Below are 8405 nucleotides of genomic sequence, written 5' to 3'. Positions count from 1 at the left end.
CACACACACACACACATAACATAAACATGTACATGCATAGCCTAGAAATCTAGACGCGCCCCAGGGCTAGTCTAGCAACTCTCCGTTGGCTTGTGAGCTCCAGATATCGAAACTTCTCCGGGCCAATTAAATCGTGTATAGAGTCGTTAGGTGGGCTTAATATAATGATTGATGGCAGAGTTGCAACGGTTTGGCTTGAATTCCCTGCTACTTGAAAACAAATAAGATGTATGTTGCTGTTGGCGAACAGTGTGACACGAGTTAAGCTTTTATTAAGTTGGCAAACGTTTGAACTAGCCAACTAGCTCCGCTGGTGGGAAACGCATGGGACTCATAGCGCTGCCGCTGTCCTATTGCGTGCAGAGGGAATTTGAAAGACAACTGATTATCCCGCCCCTCGGACTGAGCACTGCGAACGGTGAGTGTCCAGACCCTACATGTTAATGTGGGTCTGGCTCGCCAGGCTAGTACATGCACACAATTCAAGAATTTCTCAGAATTATGAACAGGCAAGATGGAGGTGGGGTTGTATAAAATGAATTTTACATGTGAAATCTATGAACTAATCATGTTTTGGTACTTGTTGTCTCGCAGATATCAGTGAGAATTGAGTGTGGATAATGCAATTTAGTGATACAGTTAGAATCATATAGGCCTTTCAGCGTGATTTATTTTTGTGGAAAAAATTTGCTGGACTGGGCGGCGGTCATATTTTGTACCGCTCTGCGGTACATCTAGTTTAATTTAATATTTGGATGGGTTCATATCAATTTGGACATTCTTGGCAGATGGCTCAGAATGTATGTGGTTTTTGATCAGATAACACATTGCCCTGTTGTACAATGCCCTGATGTATAGCCCTTTGAGGCTGGCTGTCAACACTGTTGTGTAATGTTTAACCAGAAAAGATACAAAGTCCAGCTCACTGAAAGGGGAGCAAATGGCATTTGTATTTCATTTGAGACTCCTCCATGGCTGCTGTGCAGACATCCATGATGCGTGCTGTCATCGCGCTGCTGATCGCTCTCCTGTGCCTGGGCTCTGCTCAGGGTGGGAAGCTGTTAGTGATCCCAACGGACGGCAGTCCCTGGAGAGGCATGAAACCCCTGGTGGAGGAACTGGGGAGGAGAGGTAACCAGGTGGTGGTCGTGATCCCAGAGGTCCGTCTCAGCTTGGGCCCCTCTGAGCTCACCACCACCCTGACCTTTCCCGTACCATACACCCAGGAAAGCTTTGACACAGGCTTAGACGAAGATCTGCTCCAATTAATGAACACTGATGTCTCCACTGCTGTGGCAAGGTTTAGGAATTACTGGGACACCCTGTACATGCTGAGTAATTACACCATGATGGCTTGTGAAAGTATGCTGTACAACAAGGAGCTGATGCAGACCTTAAGGGACTATGAGTTTGATGCTCTCCTCATTGACCCTTTTTGGCCTGTTGGAATCATCGTTGGGGCTTATCTGGACATTCCTTCCGTCTACATGAGTGGTCCTTATCCTTGTCCCCTTGACATTATATCCACAAGATGTCCTCACCCTGTTTCATACCTGCCACTACGCTACACACTCTACAGCAATCGCATGACCTTGTGGGAGAGGACCGTCAACCTGCTGAGGTCCTTACTGGAGCCTGCGGCCTGCAGTCGTCTCCACGTTCATGCAAACAAGGTGGCTTCTGATATCCTGCAGAGGGACACATCCATTGTGGAGCTGGCGAGCAACGCAGCACTGTGGCTCGTTCGGTTTGACTTTACCTATGAGTTCCCCATGCCTCTGATGCCCAACATGATCATGGTTGGTGGGATTATGTCTACAAAGCCAAAACCGCTACCACAGGTAAGTTTGACTTGGTCTGCCCATTAGTTTCAGGCCATTTTTATGTGTACATAATTTAATGTATCAAAGATGCATTAGAATAGCTGCTGACTCCGGTAAGACCAATAGATGGGGACTTGTGCATTTATGTTAACAAAACGTGGTGCAGGGACACCATCATCACTGAGAGTCACTCCTCAGCTAATCTAGTATCTCATGGTTAAGTGTAGACCTTTATTTCTGCCCAGAGGGTTTACATCAACTGTAGTAATGGCAGCCATCGGATTGGGAAGTGGGAAATCCCGAAGTGGGATTTTTTTAAGCCGCTGGTTAACTTTTGCAGTTTAGACGTAGAGTCGGTGAAGCACCCAATTTAGTTCCGCCAGAATTCCTGTTTCCTTTACGCCACTGTATTGAAGTTCTTGCGTTGTGACTAGGTTACAGTGTGTTTTCACAGTACTGCGTTTTTCCGCGTTTCTCAAACTGTGGGTCGCGACCCACTACTGGGAAGCGCTCGTGTCAAGGCAGCTTAGTTAGTCCCGACCTACATGAGATTTTGAACGTTGTTGTGAGAGTGGTGAATTTCATCAAAACCCGGCCCTTAAAAGCGCGTCTATTCTCCGCACTTTGCGAAGAGATGGTAGCTGAACAAAAGGCTGTAGCCTACTGTTTCACAGCGAGGCAAGGTGGCTTTCCCGAGGTAAAGTGCTGTCGCGCGTGTTTGAGCTCCGAGTCGCCTCTTCTTGGAAGAAGGGCGCATGTTTGAATCTGCAAGCACGTTCACTACGTTCACACAAAGCACATTTCTTGACGAAGCTGGCCTATCTTAGCGATATATTTGATATAGGCCTATCTTAGCGATACATTTGAGTTAAATGTCCAGTTACAAGGCAAAGACAAACACCTACCTCACCTAGCAAATAAGATTAGGCTACTGCATTCACCAAAAAAACTTGAGTATGGGACAGGCGCCTCGATCGCGACAGTATTATGCCTTTGAGATTTCTGAGCGAAATTGCTGAAACGTCTGATTGGGAGGCACTCTTGTGATCCCATGTATTAAACAGTAGGCCTACATCACATCCCTGCAAAGTTTATTTCAAAAATATTTCCCAACCAGCAGTGCTCAGTATGACTGGATTATAGATCCATTTACATTACATTACATTACATTACATTACATTACATTACATTTGGCTGACGCATTTTTAGCCAAAGCGACTAACAACATGGTAAACAGTTTAAGTTTTAGAGCAATTCTCAACAATATTAGGACAATTTAAAAAACATTAGAGTACAGTAAGAATAAGTGCATCAGTGAGTGCTGTTTTTAACAGTTACGTGTCAGTTTAAGACGGCTGATGAGTGCTAGGATCAGCAAGACTTGTTGTAAGTGTTGCTATGAGAGATGTTCTCTAAAGAGCTGGGTCTTCAGGAGTTTTTTGAAAATGGAGAGGGATGTCCCTGCCCTTGTAGGAACTGGCAGTGTGTTCCACCAGCGAGGAACAACAGATGAGAAAAGTTTGGATTGGCCTGAGCGTACCGGAGGTAGAGCTAGACGTTGTTCGTCTGAGGAGCGCAGCGGTCTGGAGGTAGCGTATGTCTGTATGAAGGCATTCAAGTAGGTGGGAGCAGAACCGGAGACTACTTTGTAGGCAAGCGTTAGAGCCTTGAATTTGATGCGGGCCGCCATAGGTAGCCAATGTAGCTGGATGAGTAGCGGGGTAACATGTGCCCTCTTGGGTTGGTTGTAGACCAGGCGCGCCGCCGCGTTCTGGATCATCTGAAGTGGTTTCACTGCGCAGGCTGGGATTTAATGCAGGCATTTAATGCAGCATGTTGGTATTTCATTGAATATATTGTACAATGCTGTAAAATGGCCTATGCTTCCTAATATGTTGCTGGAAAACAGAAATATGTGTGTTATGTATTTATTTATTATTATATCTGCAGCACCAGCTGATTTTAACTCTGTTGAAGAGGATATATTTAGAACTATTTCAATAAATTTTACAATTTTAAGCTTGACCTACCACTTTCTTAGAGCGATGAGGGACAGGTGGGGCTCGAGAATGCCCCCTTGATCAAAGTGGGGAATGAAAAAAAAAGTTTGAGAACCACTGATTTAGTTTGTTAACTACCACAGTCACGAGTTGGGTCGCGATAGTCTATCATTTTTAAAAAGTGGGTCCCCAGAAAAAAAGTTTGAGAAACACTGAGTTACGGTAACCGACTAGAGCATCTGGGTAAATAACTATGGTAAATACCTACTTGAAACACAAATTCCATGGTAAACCAAATTGGGTGCCTCACCGACAATCTTATGATGACATAGCCCCACCTCTGACCATAAAGGGACACTTCACCCATTTGCATTAAGCTTTATATCGTTAGGAGCCCAGTCATGCTTTTGAATGGTCGTGCATCATTCCCTCATTTTCCCCTGAAACGGGAGAAATACGGATTTCAATGTTGCAGTTCCAGCTTTCAATGATGTAAAAAACGTAATTTTGCGTCATTGAAAGCAGGAAGTCCTATATCTTTGTAGAGGGGGTGAGACACAAACACTCCTTCCTCATATTTCCAGGCGGTGGGACCTCCTCATGCTACAGACCTATTACAGATCAGTGGGTGGGACTTAACTTGTAGATACTAAAAGATTGACCACCATCTTTTTTTTAAGCTGAGCTAACAGGCTAAGCTCTCGCTTTGTGGAGAACGCTGATAAGTAACAACGATGGCGGATGGTAATTTTGAAACTAATATGGCAAATGGGGATTCTGAAGATCTGGTGTGCGAATCCAATGCTTGCGTCCGAAGGAGACAATGCAGACAGGAGATCTCTGAAGACTGTTGATCTTTATTCACCATATTGCAGTGATAATCCAGCCTAAACGATGTCCAGACCAAGTGTCAAGCAATAGGGTGATGTGAGATGTCATCAGCTGGCGCCCCGATGACATCTGACTAACAGGTGGCTGCGGCCTATCTTTTATACTCCTTAACCTTGGGCCCTCTCCTCTCGCCACTCTCGAAAGACACCTGTTGGCCAATCAGCATCCACCAGGGTTACGACTATTGGTGGAACCCATTGTCTCATCATGCATAAAATTATATGCAAAACTGTCTTCTTCTGGGTTTTTCCCAGATTCTGTTTTTTCCAGTTGGGTGTAACAGGGCTTCTTATCTTGCCACCTGTTACTTGGCCTTGCTGTTACCAGCATTACATCATCCTCTCGCTCTCGACCATCTAGCCAGGTGTCACTGTGAACTCCTTCACCTCCTCGACTATCTAGCCAGCTGTCACTGTGAACTCCTTCACCCCACTCCTTGACTGCTGGTCTGGTCTGTTTAAGATGTGTACAGGCCTTGAAGTCTCATAATAATTGCAGTAATATCAAAGTTTATAAAAACCATACATGCATTCGTTAAGTCATAGAAATCCACCACACTGCCCTCCCCTTTCAGAAGTAGAAATTAAATAGCAATACAGCCTTTGTTCCATTTGCCCAACGTGCTTCTTGTGCCCTTGTTACCTGGTGATTAATCTGATAAGACGCCCAGTCCAGTCTGGTGAAAGGTAAACACACCTCACAGTAAGTATGATTGTGAGTCAGTGAGGAACTCCTGAGTCACCGTGAGTCTCTCCCCTGAAGCCTAGCATAGAAAGTCTTCTTGACCTGCCACAGTTGCATGCCACTCTGACTTAGCCATGACTACTGCACTGAAGTCCGTCTGGAGTGCCCTCCCTGGGCTGCTAATTGCCCTCCTGTGCCTGGGCTCTGCTAAGGGTGGTAGGCTGTTAGTGATACCAGCAGATGGCAGCCATTGGACCGGCATGAAGCCCCTGGTGGAGGAACTGGGGAGGAGAGGCAACCAGGTGGTGGTCGTGATCCCAGAGGCCAGTCTCAGCATGGGCCCTTCTGACCACACCACCACCCTGACCTTTCCTGTACCCTATACCAAGGAGAATATGACTAAGGAGCAGGAAAAATCCCTGAACCGTTTAATGACCACAGATGTCTCCACTGCTGTGGCAAAGTTAAAGAACTACTGGATCACCATAACTGAGTCTGAGTCATGTTGCCATGAGGACCTGTGAAAGCATGCTGTACAACAAGGAGCTGATGCTGACCTTACGGGACTATGACTTTGATGCTCTCCTCACCGACCCGTTTTGGCCTGTTGGAGTAATCGTTGGGGCGTATCTGGACATTCCGTCAATCTACATCCAATCATCTCTCCATTGTCACCTCGACATTACATCCACGAGATGTCCTCACCCTGTTTCATACCTGCCACGGCATTTAACACACTACAGCAATCGCATGACCTTGTGGGAGAGGGCCGTCAACCTGCTGAGGTCCTTACTGGAGCCTGTGGCCTGCAGTGGTCTTTACAGTCATGCAGACAAGGTGGCCTCTGATATCCTGCAGAGGAACACGTCCATTGTGGAGCTGGCGAGTAACGCAGCACTGTGGCTGATGACCTTTGACTTCACCTTTGAGTTCGCCTTGCCTCTGATGCCCAACATGATTCCAATTGGTGGGATGAAAGCAGAAAAGCCTAAACCCCTACCACAGGTGAGTTTTGTTTTGAGTTTATTTTTAATTGATTTTTTTCCAAATTTTAGTAGGCCTCCGCCCTACTGTTTCCCAGTAATCCGTGCATGCGTGTGTGCTTTTGACCATTATGGCACGTTTGTCCGATAGCTTGTCTGTTACAGTTTTTTTCAAATGCTTACACACTAAATCTTTGCTTGTCACACAATTTTCTAAACATGTCTTCCAAACATCATAACCCCACACCAAATCTGCAAAACCATACACTAATTCTCAGTTTTTGACTCAGTTTTCAATTGACTAAAACACATTTTGCAAAACACCACACACAATTTTCTACTTACAGTAACACACAAAAATCGAACAGGAAGCAACTTGATTTCAAACACAACCAATCAAAATGCCACACTAAATCACATGTGTAAACACTCATTACTCTACGGAACACCATCTAGTCATTGCCTTAGTATAGGCCTATAAATAGATACTCTATGTACAGAGTAGGTATGGAGCCTTTCAATCTGGCCCTAGAGGATTTCAGAACCAATGCAAATACTTTGAAAGGAATGTTCTACAAAAAGTCGACTTTATGTACAGTAAAACATTTTTCTATAGACCTGTCATTTTGCTGGAGATTTGAGGCATTTTGCATTTTGTGTGAGCAATTGTTGGTTTTGTGTGTGGAGTTTTGAAAAATAGACACAGAGTTTTGAAAACGTGTTTAAACAGTTGTAAAAAACTGTAAGTAAATGTAAGCATGTGTTCACTGACTGCATATTGTGTGAAAACAACATGAAATGTGTGAATGGTATGGCCACAAAAGGCCGATGCTGTGATAATTGTGTTTAGAGTTTTGAAAATATGACAACTGGTGGGACAAACGCTTGTTAGCGAGTGAAAAAAAACTGTAACTTCCTCCAATATGTAGTGTCTTTATTATATGACAAAAACTGAAGACTGGCCTAACTGACACAAATAGGCTCGGAGCCAAGACATGGGTGGCCCATAGGAGCAGCTGCTCAGCAGGGATTAAATAAAATGAAAGCCTAAGCATAATTCATTTTGAAACTTAAATGTAGATCTAATTATAAAAAAAATGTTTTAAGTTAGAATGAAAAATTCAGAATGCAGTGCCTATTTTAGAGATGGGTTTTATTGTAGGTCTAACACACTAGGCTTTGTTTATTAATTAGCAAACTGTGTAACTGATTGGCCGAAGTAAGCTATTAATACTTGGGAAAATATCCTTTGAACAGACATCAACAACCATGATCAGTGAGGAACAGGAGTTACCTGCACTTACTTTACTCCTAATTAGCTGTGCAAACATAATTTCATTTCGGGGTCTCCGATGGCGCGTCCATAATGCGTGCTGGCTGCGTTTTGACGGGTGCAATGTGAGACTAGTGCAAGACAGCAGGGCTTGGATTTAAACATGCGAAACAATTTCATCATAGATTGCTTTCAGGGGCTTCTGGGGAATGCATGGAGTTGCCTTCATTTATTTAGAGAGTGAATAAAGTTGTGAAACAGAGAAGTATCTTCATGTAATCCATTGATTTCAACAATGTAACTGTATTTTAAATACAAACTATTTAAAATGTAACTATAACAGACTACAGTTACTCATAATTTGTATTCTGAATAAGTAACGCCAGTATATGTATTCCGTTACTCCCCAACACTGAACAGGGTACAGCTAGCGTGCTTCATGAACCAATGCTTAGGAATGGTAGCCTGGAAAATCCAGACCCTGGTAATCTAGAAATATTAGGGTCTGGCCACGAACAATGTAATGGTCCAACTCGAGGGGTGGCGTAGATTTGCGTGGGGACCGAAGGACGTGTCCACACCAATGTCAAATTACGACTGAAATGTCCCCACCAATATTCAGGTTGAAATGGGGAAAAAAGCGCTCACATGCGCTACACAAAGAGTTAAATAATTTCTCACTTCAGTGCTGCGGATCATCTCGTACATCTTGTAATGTGCAGTAGCCTAAGTGTAAATTACGCTTATGTTA

At 44.1% G+C, this 8405-nt stretch overlaps 2 pseudogenes; both read left to right on the top strand.

The window, feature by feature from the left end:
• Positions 1-816: 816 nt before the first annotated feature.
• LOC143100201 (UDP-glucuronosyltransferase 1A5 pseudogene) lies at positions 817-2045 on the top strand (annotated as a pseudogene).
• Positions 2046-5532: 3487 nt separating this feature from the next.
• On the top strand, positions 5533-6532 carry LOC143099831 (UDP-glucuronosyltransferase 1A1-like; annotated as a pseudogene).
• Positions 6533-8405: the final 1873 nt, after the last annotated feature.

This window comes from Alosa pseudoharengus, unplaced genomic scaffold, assembly GCF_046254945.1.
Source record: "Alosa pseudoharengus isolate Yale_2024_CS ecotype anadromous, Long Island Sound unplaced genomic scaffold, YU_APseudo_1.1 YU_APseudo_1.1_scf_3, whole genome shotgun sequence".
NCBI classification, from domain to species: Eukaryota; Metazoa; Chordata; class Actinopteri; order Clupeiformes; family Clupeidae; genus Alosa; species Alosa pseudoharengus.
This window is presented reverse-complemented; position numbering and strand designations above follow the sequence as displayed.